Source organism: Fukomys damarensis, unplaced genomic scaffold (assembly GCF_012274545.1).
Source record: "Fukomys damarensis isolate Sample0158 unplaced genomic scaffold, DMR_v1.0_HiC HiC_scaffold_15, whole genome shotgun sequence".
Lineage (NCBI taxonomy): Eukaryota > Metazoa > Chordata > Mammalia > Rodentia > Bathyergidae > Fukomys > Fukomys damarensis.
In genome coordinates, this window is record NW_022900927.1 from 41,543,125 (window position 1) to 41,558,542 (window position 15,418).

The following is a 15,418-nucleotide window of genomic DNA, read 5'->3' on the forward strand; positions in this document are numbered from 1 at the left end:
TTCCATTAAAAAAAATATATATATATATATATATATAGTATAGTTTACAAGCTTGGAAAATGTACTTACATAGTTTATCACTATGGTGGAGATATTGAACTACTGGTAGAGAAGTTAAAAACACTTTTCTTTAGGAGGGATAGGCAAAACAATCATCTTGCAGCAGAAATTTTAGATTTTTAAAATAATTGTTCTTTGTCAAAATGTGTGTAATGTCTTTGATATAAATATTGTGGCATGCCTCCTTCTATGAATTACTTTGGTATTTAGAAAGTGCTATAGAGTCCTGGTCTCTTGTTAAAAATCTGTCTAGAATCTCAGATTTGCTATACAGAGGAATACGAGTGTTTGGGAATCTACTTCTGTATTTAGGATTATATTTGTTTGCATATTAACATGCACATGCATAAGTGTTTGTCTAGCTTGAGTCTCTACTTTTCTCTTCCACTACTATAGTTTTACAATTTGGATTTGGATCTAATTTTTTACTGAGCCAGAGAAGCAGAACCAACAGAGTTGCTGTAAATACTAGGAGATTTATCACGAAGAAGTGTGTCATATAATTGAGAAGGCTGTCTGGGCATGTCTGAAATCTGATGGACAACCTAGCAGCAAGGGCAGATTAAAACTCTCCCATCATGAGCTGAAATTGCTAAACACAAGAACTTCCTTCTTTTGATGAAGTCTTAGTCCATTTGTATAAGCTTTCAACTGGTTGAATCCAACTCATGCAATTGTATTTAATTAAAAATCAACTAAATGTGGACTTTAATTACATCCCCAGAATATATCCACAGCAACATCTACATAAACATTTGATGGGATGACTGGAGCTGTAACCTAGCCTATTGACACATCAAAAATGATCAAAGAATGAAGCTTAACAAGTTTCATGAAAACTTCTAGATGATTCCTGGAATAATGACTGTGGTATTGGTTAATTAGGTCTATTGCACAAATAGGTATCATTCCTTTTAAACTTAAAATCTAGCAATACTATGTTTATCATGAGGATTTCAATTTTTGGTAATCAAGATTGACTCAGAAAATGAAATTAAAAATTGAAAGCACATTAACAAGCTACCTCCTACTTACTGCAATTTTACAACAGTTCAGAAATCACCTTTTCTTCAATCTGTCAATCATATGTATGTGTGTGTGTGTGTGTATATTAAAAACCTTGTTTTTTACTTTATATTAAAGTAGATTTTTATATTTTTACTTTATATTAAATAATATATATTTCTCTATATAACCGTGTAAATTCTATCCCTATTGGAAGAGTGTATTTATCAGGTATTGTTTAACTCTATTTGAAAAAAGTCATAATTTTACTAAAAAAGTCACGTATAATATGAAGTCCATTGAATGATAAGGGATAGTTGCTATTATTCAAAATCCAGATACTCTTTTTGAAACTCAGCTTTCTGTGATGTTCAGTGAATTTATATCAGAATAAAGGTGAAAAACAATCTTTATAATCCCTTGGCTTTCCTTAAAAATAAACAATATTAAAATAGAAAACATCAGTTTTTAATTATAATTTTTAAGTAAAGATGATTGATAGAAAAAAAATCCTAGATTTGAAAAGTGCCAGAAATAGTATTTCCCAGCATTTGATTTAAGCAATTTGATTGCAGAGGAGGTAAAAATAGTTACTCAAAAAAATTTTAAGAAAAGTCAATTTTTACAAAACATGTTGTCTCTGGAAATTATATGGAGTATCATTTGTCATTACTTTACCTCATTTAATTTCTATATCTGCTATGTAGAATTTCTTGTCTGGAATTTCCCATCTAAAATTTCATGGTAATTATGAACTCTTTAGAGAAATGTTTCTTTCCTATTCTTTTTCTTGGATATACATGTCCGGTAAGAAACTGCAAGGAACTTTTAAACACCAAGCCATATACAATATCCATACCTTTGTACAATTTTGGGGAAAGGAGTCTCTTATGTTTTTGCAACATTTTTCTGAAAACTATACTTCCATCAGTGTCCTTTAAGCCTGAAGTAGATGGACTCTTACATAATTTTTCCTCTGATAAATTGGATCTTTTTAAATTGATATCTAGTATATGTGCTGCTGAAGTGAGCACAAAAATTGATGTCTATTTTAATAAATATTTGTAGAATACCCACTTTGCTAATTATAGTACTCATGACTCTAAAATATAGGAATTTAAAGGCATTTTTTACAGAATTGTGATAAATTTTGAAGAATATACTTATTTTCATTCATATAGATTTGGTATATTGAATTAGTGTGTATTGAATAGTCCCTGAATTAGAGTGTATATGCGCTTATACTTACCTGTATCAATCAATATTTCAAACCATTTTTCAGAACTCCGTAATGATAAGAGCCATTTAGGTCTAAGACTTAGATCCTTCAGGTCAGTCGGTCAAATGTTGTCTTCTCAATGACATTAACTTGGACCACATCTTTGATACGATGACAGTCTACCTACCCCTGTTTCCCATGGGACTTTGTAATGCCATTTCTTTTTCCATAAATCTAATTACCATCTAATTTCCTCTTCACATTCAATGTTCATTACTTCCACTGTGCCATTCTAGAATGTGAGTGCTGTAAGGGCAATGATATATATTTAATTTTGATTATTGCTATAGCACAAGGACTAGCACAGAGCCTTATGCTTTGTAGTTGAGGCTTAGTTTAATCATTAAACTAAAATGGATTATTTTAAGCATTAATGAATCTGTATTTTTGCTGCTTCAATTTAGACTAAGAGAACTATAACATTTAAAGTTACAAAGGCACAGACAAATACTGAATATTTTTACTAATATATATAAAAGCTAAACATTCATCTTGAAGTATAGAACAGAATAGTTGTTAGTGAAGACCAGACCTGTTCTGGAGGAGGAGATGGAGGAAGAATGATCAGTGAGTACAGGCATTCAATTGCATAGAGGGGTAACTTCTAATGTATTTTTTTAGTCTGTAGGCTAACTGTGGTTGACAATAATGAATTGAGTGTTTCAACATAGCTGGTAGGGAGAATTTTAAATGTTCCTGTACTATTTACTCTCCTGTCACTGAGAAACAATACCTGATACCCACAATTTAAACAGGGGAAGGTTCATTTGCCTTACAGTTTCAGTAGAGGTTCCAAGTCAGAAATATGGTGGCAGAAGGGCCTGGCATTAACAAAGCTACTTAATTCATGGTGGCCAGGAAGTAGAGGAGGGGAACGGGGACAGAGATGAACAGGCCGGAGACCGTCTGTAATACCCAAGGTCATGCCTCCAAAACTGACCCAGACACACCCAAGTGTTTAACTAATCCCCTACACATTTATCAAGTCAATAAATTGACACAACTAAGTTAACCACTAGGGTCCCCAACACAAAGAAATGATTGATGTAATAGACAGGCTAACTACCCTGATCTGATCATTACAAAGCATATATTTATTGAAATGTCACATTTTACAGCATAAATTTATATAATTACTATGTGTCAATTAAAAATAAGAATGCAAGATAGATTAAAAGTTCTTTTGTAATGTATTTAAATTAAATTTGTATGTATTTATTAAATTAGTATTATAAAAATAAGTAAAGATTTTTTTTTAGTATGCCTAAAATTGAACCATAGTTAATTTCAATATGGTTAATGAACAATAGAACCATCAGAAGTTTCCAAAATACATGGAACACTGTGTTTCTGTCCTAATTGAGACTATATCTTATATTTCTTAGGTCTTTTATCTATTTAATATGTGAAATTCCCTTTGTTTCAGGTTGTCATTCATTGTAATCAATATTGCCATTGTTACTGTCTCTATGCCCCACAGTTCTTTTCTAGTATTCTCTGTGGTTTCTTGTATGGAACAGGGAAAGGGGACGTTACTAGAACCTCCCCAGTAAGTTCTAGTCTCCTGCGAGCCATGACAACACAAGGCAAATTAACTTCTTACACAGGAAGGATAGGAAAAATGAGACTGAGAAGAAGTTGAGTTTTGGGTCTGATCAGTGCTCCTCTGGGCAGCAAAGACAAATCCCCCCTGAGCTTGGTACACCTTTATTCAGTACATCAGGAGAAAACAAATGTTAACAGACAACTCAGGGCAAGGAGTTCAGTACATCAGAGTAACAAATGTAAAAGGCCAATCAGAGGGCTGTGGCAGCAGCAAAAATCGTAGAACAATGAGGAACTACGCAGATGAAGATTTTGTTTTTCCCTGGATGCCTTCAACTGGTGTAATTTTGTCCTGAAGTATCACAGCATCGCCAGACCATTGAGGTCTTAGCTGTGACTGGGGGCCAAACTGGAGTTATGTCTCAACGTGCCATAGCCGCTCTGTAGACAGGAGAACTAGACCTACTCAAATGATTTTTCCCCAAGAATATGTAGAATTGCTCCCAACAGTTTCTGTTCCGTGGGGTACAACTATAAATTGCCGAGATTGTTAGCATTTTGGATACAAAAAATTATAAATAGGTGACATGAGTGAAGTGCTTATACATTGGACTATGTAATGTCGCTGACAGAATAAGCCATTTAGAAATTCCTGTATCATTTTGCTTAAAGGAGTCAAATCAAATAACATACTTTGACTTCCTTTCAGTTTTAACAACAGACTAGTAAAAATACTGGTACTATAAATTATCTGGCATGAAAATTTTATCTTTAAGATGTCCATGTTACTAACTAAATTTGTTAATAATGTTAGTATAAAGAATTGCTGTTATTTTGCTACTATGAGAGGCAAAAATACTTTTAAAGCCCCTTGTTTTTAAATTAATCCCCAAATGTCTCTATGAGATTTTAATTAAAAATATATGAAGGAAATTATTTTTCTTGATTACTGATCAATTTTATTTGATTTAATGATATACTTATATAGAAGTCTCTAACTCAGTGCTGTATCTGCATTAAAATAAAAATGGAACTCAGATTCTAAACTTCTTAAATCCTTCACAGGGAAATTTTTGGTTATGTTAGGAGTGATAAAGATTTGTGATTTAAGTAATCCTCAAATATTTGACTATACTTAATGTTAAAATTATTCCAGTGACCTTTGGACAAACTTTGAAAGGATAAAGATTAAATATCTTGCTGTCTTACAAAATGTTTACAGTTTCTCATTTTCACTTATGTAATAGTAATAAAAAAAAATAAAGCCAGTTCCTTTTATTTTCTGGCTTTTCTTTTGATTATGAAAAAAACAAATTAAAGGCCCTCTCTCTAACCAAGAAAGGAAAGATGAGAAATGTTTTAATGAAAAGTAGAAAACTTTTTATAAGAATTGGAGTCATAGCTATCTTTTATTGGTATTAACTGGGAGATGGAAAAATTCTTCTTATTGTAAAAAATAAAGTAAATTGAATCAAATTTTTTAAATTCAGAAAATTTATTTCCATCCATAAATGTGTCATAGGCACTTAGGACATTTCTTTTAATCATAATTTTTCATATGTTGCATTTTGACAATTATATTTCTAATTGAAAGGAAAGAGAAAGTAAAATTTCACTAAAATTGTATTCAATGCCATGAAACCAAACAACGATGCCCAGTAAATGGATGAATTTTTTTCCCTGAAAATATGCAGTAAGGCATTCTAGTAAACAGAATTACAAAATAAAAATTTAGTTTTTATATTTCCTGTTATATGAAAATATTATCTTTGGTAAAAGCTAAAAAAAAGGAGAGTGTATGTACTTAAAGTGACTTTTTAGCTTAATTTTTGTACAGATTATTTAATAACCGTGTCTTCTTTTCATTTACTTGCTAACAACTATCAAGGCCCACGAATAAATATTTACTTTATGTTTAGAGAATTAAAACATGTAAAAAGGAAAAACTGAGTATGAAAATAGAGGTAAGAAATCACAGAGGTGGCTGCGAGTGACAAGCGCAGTGATCAGGGTAGGTCTTTCCGAATTGAAAAACACAGGTATCTGGGGAATTTAGGATATTCTTATCTCTGTAGATGATCATTTGCCCTGCTGCTTTTCTTTTTGTGTGTGTGTTTTTTTAGCCACAAATAAAAAGTGCCCTCTCTCTTTTCTCTTTCGAGTAGCATGCACTTCTTCCTACAGGACTTCCCAGTATCGTGTCCTCCGAGTGACTGGTTCCTCACAGCTTTTTCCTTTCGTCCCTCTAACCTTTACCACACACGATGCTCTGGAGCTCTCTCGTTTGCCTTCCAGGGTTTCTTTTCCAGGAAACATTATTTCCTTCTGGGAGAGTCACTCCAAAATCTCGACAGTTTACAGCTTTTCAGCCTGGGGTTATAAATCTTGAGAAGTACATAAGGAAGTTTAATTTAGAATGACAGGAAAGCTCTGGTAATTTAAGCCCTCATGAACCTGGCTTCAATTAGTTGCTTGACTCAATTCTGTGTTGTGGCCTATAGTTTGCTCTTTTCAAAGTCAGCGAATCAATTGAACATTAAACAAAATTCCCAAAAAGGAAGAGGGACAGTCATGAATCTATAAATCTTCAGAAAACTAAGGCAATGTTGTTGTTGTTGTTGTTGTTGTTGTTGTTGTTACATTTTTAGAAAGTTGAACAGAAACTTTTCTTTGAAGGAACATGAAAAACAAAAAAGAAAGTATAATATCAAAAATGTGTGTGTGCATACGTATATATGAAGACTCTAAAGTGTATAAATAGACACTTGTGTTCCTTGCTTTTATTTCATTATTCACAAAGCTTGACAATGACTGGTACTTCTCTTGTTATAAGGACTCATCCATACAGTTTGGTTATGAAGAATCAGACAAGTGGGGCTTGGTGGCCTTTCAACACCAGCAAAGTGGCCTTGGCTGAATGATTTTAACCTGTTCTTACCCTTTATAGTAGAATTGTAATAACTTCATCATAAGTGTTTTGAAGAGACATAAATAATAGATTTATGTATTAAATGACTTATTAGTATATAATAAACACTTAGTATTTTTATCATCCTTTTTCCCACTGTAAGGTAATATCGCATGTACAATAAAACATACAGACACACTAGGGACATAGTCATCCACATCACTGTACCCATTCTTGTCACATTCTCTTATTACGTCCATCTATTCCACTTCTAAATCTTATCAAATGTATAAAAATAATTCTAAGTAATAATATTCTCATGATAGGTGAAATAAGTCAGATACACATACAAGCGTACATACTGCGGTATCTCTTGCATGAGAATACAGAGGGAGAGAGAGGCATATAAAGAGGAAGTAAGAAAGAGTTCAAATATTTCCTCAATTTACCCATTCCATTGTTTCAAAAATATTTTTCTTAGTTTGTTTAGAAGGTTTTGTGTTATTATCTGTTTCTTCTCTGTAAGAAACTTTTTGCTGTGTGTCTTGAGTAACTTCTTTAAGGATAATGATACACACTGTATTAATTATTGTTATTTAATTATGATTTTTTTTTTGTACTGGGGGTTGAATTCAGGACCTTGAGCCTGTGAGGCAGATGGTGGAACCACTGAGCTAAATCCCTGGCCTGAAATTTTATTTTATTTTATTTATTTAAATTTTTGAGACAGGGTCTCACTATGTAGTAGACTGACCTGGAACTCACTATGTAGCCCAGGCTGGTCTTGAACTCACAGCAATCCTCCTGCCTCAGCCTCCCAGGTGCTGGGATTACAGGCATGTGCCACCATGCCCGGCCACTGAAATTTCATTTTTTAATAAAATAAAAAATAGAATTAACCTACTGATACTCAGCCTTTTCCATGTCCAGTCTAACTATATACAGGTAGCCTTTTTATTTGTTTTAGGTATTAACTTCAGCTGTGACTCCCAAATACCATAAATTCTATCACTAATTTTCACTCATATATTCATTTGATCATTATCTTTTGATTCACAATTCCCCGTGTCCCTTCTATTAATTTATTTAAGAAATATTGATTAAACACAATATACTCCACATATTTGTAGGAGCACTGGTGATATAACAGTTGATAAAAGAGATTTAAAAATGTTTGTACTCTTAAAGTTCTCATTCTAGTAGTGTGAGATATACAATAAAAAGTTAAATAAAATGTTACAATAATTTGATAGTTAATGAAAGAAAAATAAATGATAGGAAAATAAAATGCATCAAAGCCATAGTTTTACAAATTTAAGTAGGAAGTCCTAAGAGAAGTCTTCATAAATGATGACATTTACCAAAGTTAATCAGAGATCTTGCTCCTGGGTTGTCTTGGGGATAGTGTTTCAAGTTGAAATAAGACAAATAGTCAGATCTTGAGTTACCATCCTGCCTTATTTTTTTAAGAAGATAAATATTTCAGTTGTGTTGAATCAAAGGAAACAAGACAAAGAATAGGATACAGTTCAGAGAAAAAGCGAAGATACATGCTTAGGATTTGGGCTTCTGCCGTTGGCAAGATGAGACACTATTGTGGCCATGAGAAAAGAAATATATGGGCATCTAAATTAGTCACTTGGCTGTTGTACTTGATAGCAAACAGTTATGGAGAAGTGCTTAGACTGTCATGGTAAAAGTGGAGAGAGGAAGTTAAATTCCAAATAGATGTTTAGAAAGCAAAACTAGTGTCAGTGAATAAGCTGATATATTTGTAGTGAATTGGTAAACAGAAAGATTAATACTATTACTGCTCTCCATGGGAAATGATATTTCTGTTTAATGAAATGGAAAAAATAGTGGAGGGATGAGTTTGGTGGAGATAAGGTAATGTATTCACCTATGAACATATCAAATTTGAAATGTCTGTGAAGTAAGTGTAAGTGGAAATATTAAAGAAAGTACTGGAATAACAAGACTGGATGTAAGGGAAATATAGAGTTTATAAAAATCCTGTAGGCATAGCACGTAAATTGTATAGTATGTTATGAAATTACACACAATAAGTTTATCAAAATCTCAATAGAGATGAAGAAAAGAGAACTGAAACTGTGGGTCAGGAGCCAACCAATATTTAGATGTCAGGAAACTAGCAAGACCTGCTAGAGTAAATGAAAAAGAGGCAGATTGTAAAATAAAAGCAAAATCAGAGCACGAGTTTTTGGAAAATGTCTTAAGGAAGTGTTTCCAAGAGGAGGGAGAGATCAACAGCAAGCATTTATATGTAGCATCGCTATATCGTAGCCACCATTCTATATAGTTTTCATACCATGTTACCTCTTGCTCTCCTCACAGCTTGCCTGTAGCAGAGGTACTAATCTTATTTTTCAGGAAAGGGAACCTCAGATAGAAAGCTCCGTTACAGGGCATAAAGTTTGTTTAACCCAAGAAATCTGCCTGCAGAGCTTGTACTGTATTTGTAACCATTATTTAGAAGATTTAAACTACATCACATGTTGCAAATAAGTAGGATGAATGATGAAAAATGACCCTTCAGTTCTGTACTAGAGTCTTTGATGAGACATATTTCAGTGAAGTAATTCCTGTGGTACCTTCACTGTTACCTGCTTAATATAAAATGAAAGGAAGGAACTAGATATAGATTAACACGCAATTTTTATTTATTAGGTAAACCAAAAAGTAAGTATATACAAGTCTTTCTAACTGCACCATTAACAGAATTATATCTGCTCTCTTAGTTCGTTGACTTTTTAACTCATGTTATTTGTATAGGTTGATTCCAACAGCCAAAAAGCATCAAAGTATGTATATAATAAACATACAAGTTATGAAGTTGTATGCAGAAACAAGTCATACCTCAATTTTTATTTCTCAAGGTCTTTCTGAAAGTTTAGAGGATTTATTTGACTTTAAATAGAAAACACGAGATGGCTTTGAATATGGGCCAGAGCTCATTTTAGGATGTGTTGGAGGGTTTAGTCCAATCAAACTGAGGGATGTCTGCATCTGTGCAAAGCACGGGATCATTCTGAAACTATACATTTATTAGGCTTTTAAATGATCCTTGTTTGTTCAGATTGTTAGTTGGTTTTACTTTAGCTTTGCTTTGTTTGTTTTGCCTGTAAAAATGTCTGGCTATGAGATGGTAATGATAGAAAGTGACAGACATTTGTTTAATCTTTTACTTTTTATAGCCACTTCATCTCATCTGGAATTTCCTAGTCTGGCTTTTTTTTTTTTTTTTTTTTTTTTTTTTTTTTTTTTAAAAATCTTTTTTTTTTGTTTTTTTTTTTTTTTTTTTTTTTTGCTTTACTTTTTTCTACAGAATCCTCTCTACATGTACACAGAGCCAGGCTTCCCTTCCTCTACATTAGTATTTGTCCTTTTCATTTGATTCTCTAAAATTTATCAAACTCTCTTATCCATCAGTGGCTCCTGTCTCTGTTGTGTTTTCCTTTCCCCTGTATGAACTTACACCTGTAAGTTCTTCATCAGCACATATTGACAACACATTAGGGAGTTGGGAATAACACATATGTATGCTTCTCAAAAGACACAGAGACAATGGTTCTAATTTTTTTTTCCTTGAAACCAGGTCAATTAACTGATCTCAGTTTCCTGAGTCTAAAGTGAAACCAGCACAATTATACTCTATCTTTCCAAAGGAATTGTGAGAATGCAAATACATTTTCAAGTAATAGTCTGACTTGTAAGTTTGGGAATTTAAGTTAAGGTGTGCTTTTGGAATTAAATGTCTTAAAAAAAACCAATAATGTATCAGTGTTTTATAACAGTTTTATATATAATTCAGTTGTATATTATAAATGTATATATCACTGAAGAGAGAGAGGGCGATCTTGCAGCTGTAACTAAGGAAAAGTCACTTTAATTCACCATTTATTTAAAGTTTTATTGTAGGATGTTTTGATGTGCTGTTTGTACACTTAATGAAAATTTTCTCCCAACTACTAGAATTATGGTTCAATTGCAGATAATTTATATGTAAAAAGCACACTCAGTATTGATAGTATGGATTGACTACTTCGCTTAAAATTTTGTACCATATTATAAATTAGTCTGTTTTCTACTAAAGACTATACCTCAGATTTCCCACTTATTGCCTTATAAAGAAAAATGAAACTATCTCATAAGTTATAATAATCATGTCAATATGACCATTGATATATTTTCCAGACATAGATTTGAAACCAAATTTTAATCTTGGATGATAGCGAGAACCCCTTATGGGATCTAAAGGACACACATTTCAGCAACTGAAATTATTATGCCCATGAGACTTTATCCACTGCTCCAGGGCCAGTCTTCATTGCGAAGTACACTTTTGGCTTTTGCCTCTCCATTTCCCCCTCTGATACTTTGACTTCTCAACACTCCCACTGTCATATGCCTTTGGAGACTAAAGTCAGTCCCTTTCTGACATATTTTAACTCTATCCTTTTCTCTCTGGAAGACTGAGCGGTAGACATGATCAAACTGCCGTGATAGTCTTCAGACCCCTGTTAATACTATGAACCAATTGATGATTCTATTTGCTTTTAGTAAGAGTTGCTCAAGTATAAGGGACTCCGTAAAACAGACCCTCATAAAGCTTCATACTTTTACAGATAAGCATTTATATAATTGTTTTATAAATGTGACAATTGAAGTCATTTTCAAAAACATGCTAGGGAAGTTTATTAGCTTATTTCATTCTGACTGTAGAATTTTTAAAATGTTTGATGTATTCAATAAATCTGGTTTTCACTAATCTGGATGGTTTTTGCCTGATAGTTTAGATTTTCAGGTTAACAAAATTACTTTGTCCACTTTTCCAGGGTTCAAGTTTTGAAGGCAGAAGTATTAAAATGAACTTTTTGTAATGGGCGATCTCAGTTCATTGAAAAGGGTAAACGGATAAAGAGCCGTAGAACAGTGTGGTGCTTTTAGCTATGTTTAAGTAATAGCACTGTGGAAAATCTAATTTATGAAGATATTGTGAGAGAAACATGAGCCTAGTTTCCTGAACTCTCTTTTATCTTCAAGTTTGACATTCTGGAAGTTCCCAAGACTTTTATGCTGAAGTATTTTATACAGGCATCTCCCTCTTTAGTTATAATTTGAGACCTCACAAAAGTAGGCAATGCAATGCAGGTGGCCTTATAAACTGTCTGCAGAAATTTAAGATAAGACAGGAGTTACAATGTATTTTCATAGCACATTTCACTAATGGGATAAGTTATCACTGTAACCTGTCTCAAATGCAGTTAGGATGATATTTCAGCCACCCAGCTACTAAAAAGAAGCACATGTGGAACAAAGTTAAGTTTCTAACACAATTATGTATTAGTGAATAACTGTTTTCAGTGATTATCAGCAACATTGAGGCATAGGATAGAGTATTTTGTCACATTCTGAAGTGCATACACTTGCAAAACATCTTTGCTATTTTTTGAAATATATTGTCATAGTTTTGAACTATGACAAATATATCTGGAGAAGTAGCTAAAGACCTTCTGTGTTTTGTTACTTATCATTATAAAGCAGTTTTTAAGATTCCTTCAAAAAAACTTTATGGGAAAGGAAGAGCTGGTTTAAGGATTTTTTTAAAGTTTAATTCAGAATATCTGGTTTACTTCTAATCTAAGGCTTATAGTATAAGGAAATATATTTCAATCTCTCTCCATCTGAAAAATATTTAGTGAACATATTTTACTATTTTCTATGTTTGTCTAAAAATCCTTGGTGTAAGTTTTTTAAAAAAACGTATTTTATTATGTTTAAATGTCTTGGTAATTTATTCTGTTTTTCTCTCAAGACATTTGCAGTAAATTTGAATGGAATCTCTGCCTTTTTAACATTTTATAGTAGAGAAATGGAATTTGAAGATAAAAACTGTCTTATAAAACCAAACCCAAGAAATTTCTTAATTCATTGTCATAGATTTCTATTTTTGTATTTCCCCTTTATTTCCTTGGGGTTAGTGCTGTTCAGAGAATAAATGTAATTGATTAAGTATGATAGTCTCTTTCTTTGGAATTAAAGAGAATGATAGGACTTCTGTATAGGGTTTTTCATTCCTACATGTTTATATTCTTCAAAATGGAAAATCTATTGACAAGAAAACAAAGATGATTATAAAACAATTTTCTGTAATCTAATGTAGGAAGACCTATACAATGTTAAATATTTCATTTATGTTCTACCTTGCTGTGAAAATGTAGTTTGTTCATCTGCTTTTATATTTGGTACACCCACTTAAAATTACTATTTTATGCTGGATTTTTGTTTTGATGAATCAACCAGTGTCTAGCTGGACAGAGTCAATGCATACCACATGGCATAATGAAAGACTATATTGTTGCTTTGATTCTGTATATGTTACATGAGACCCTGGGGCTCTTTTCTACTTGTGATTTTTCAAATTTGAACTTTCAAAAGTTCAAATGTGATTTTTTAACAAATAAATTCAAAATAGGCCTCACTATCTGCTAAGGCTCATGCTAGAGGTACAGTTTCATGAGGTGATGTTTCTATCTTTCAAATTGACCACAGTCTTATACAGAAACTAGACATTTAAGTAGATAATTCAACAGGTTATGTTAAGCAAACTAACAGCGTACAAGTTGCCAAGTGACTAAAGACATATGAAAAGGAATATACAAAGGCACAAGCAAAGGAAATGTCATTTCACATTTATGAAGCTATAGCTATTTGAATAGAAAAAGTTTTAGAAAAGGTGTGTTCTGAGAATCTATTGCAAGCTTAAAAAGACTGCAATCTATTGAATAAAACAGTAACCATTTTTGTTTTGTTCATGGATTTTATAAGCCAAGGAATTGGTTAGGGCCCAGAGGGGAAGGCTTGTCATCGCTCCACTATGCCAGAGTGTCTCCTGAGAAAGGATAGAATGACTACGGCTGTACTGTTGGAAGGCAGAACATCTCTGGACAATCCATTTCTAAGATTCATTCTTCACCCACTAGTCCAGAAGCTTAAATGGAAGGGAGACTCTGTACGTCCACTCCAACAAGGTAGTCTTAGAACATCATACTTTTTACCTGATGACTATTAGGTGAGCCTCTCATAAGCCCACCCGATTTCAAACAGGGGTGGATAGGATAAATGCCTCACCTCTCAGTGGCAGGTTATCAAATGTATGTATCTCTGCATTGACTTTGTCACAAATTTGGTAAGAGATAAAACTAGAGAAGTAAAAAGAAATCAACTTATGGCCAGGAACTGAGGCTTACCTCCTGAACATAGAAGAAAATCACTTCAGGAATTGTTTAATACAAGAAGAAATGATATTGCAGTATTTATAATTTAGAAAGACTGCCCGGGTCATAGGGTGGATCACATTTCTATTTTTGTTAAATAAATGGACACTAAGGTTTAATAAGAAAAGCATTATAGTGCAATAATGGTAAAGGAGGATATTGAAAAGAAAGCAGAAGGAAGTACAAATAAAAGTTCTGCATTGGTCTTCAGAGATTTGAGACTTACTGGGACTTTTAGATGATGATGTCTCGCTATGATTCTTGTCTTAGAGTGTGGCCAGGGCCAAAGATACAGATGTGGAAACGTTAATTTATCAATGCTTTATTGACTAAATATAAATACAAGGGCTTTCTCAGGAAAAGAATTGTAAAGATAAGAGAAAAAAGAACTCAGCTGAAAATTCAGGGGAACGTGAATATATATGGCTAGACACTAACAAAAAGAAAGTGATTTTGTTTGTTTTACAATAAAGCTCTCTCTACTACCTTCCTAAAGGCCAATTGTTTTCCTATTGAGAGATTCCTCATTTTCTAAGACATTTTTTCTTGTTTTTCAAGTTATTTGCAAACTTTAGAATATAAATTTAATATAAAAGTCTTGTTGAAATATGCTATATTTATAAATATTCTGTATCACACTAAATATCAAAATATATTTTAATCTAATCATAAATTGCAAAATAAAACAAATATTGTGAATTTAAGACACTTTTTTGATTATGTACCGTGCTGAGAGGTACAAGTTCTGGAAGGCCTATCCTGTGTTTAATTTTAAGAAAGGTGGTTTCCTATTCCTATTGGGGAAATTTCTGATCATTCTTTATAAAGCTAGGCCCTAAAAAGGGTTTATGTTTTTTACTTCAGAATGCAAGGAAAATGAATAATACTCTGAAAAATTAGAGAGGCAATGAAACTTAACTGTATTTACATTCAAAAGAGCATGTTCACAAAGTAAAATTTTCAGCTTGTAGACGTAAAACTACAGTTAAAAACCTAGGTACTATACTTTTCCTGGTCATGGTTATGTGCTTTTGAGTACAGTTAGGGTATCATCAAAATGATAGATGAGCTCCAAAGACTGTGGTACTGGGAAGATTACCAAATACAGGTGGATGAGGTCATCTTGGGGATTGAGAAAGAAAGAAAGAGCATTACATTGTATGAGATTCCTGAGTTTACAGTTACAGAGCCTCCAAGGATTGTTCAGTGTGCATTTGAATTCCACTGCATTTTCAGGTCAATGGTTATTTCTTCCATATATTCTTTTGAGTGATATAGAACTAAATCTTAATAAAGAAACTTTGTGTAGGTAAAAGCTGCCAC

At 32.8% G+C, this 15,418-nt stretch overlaps 1 protein-coding gene across 4 annotated transcripts in view; it reads left to right on the forward strand.

Moving 5' to 3' along the window:
• Nav3 (neuron navigator 3) overlaps window positions 1–15,418 on the forward strand; it is a 772,995-nt gene that overhangs the window by 557,170 nt on the left and 200,407 nt on the right. The gene's annotated exons all lie outside the window — the stretch shown is intronic.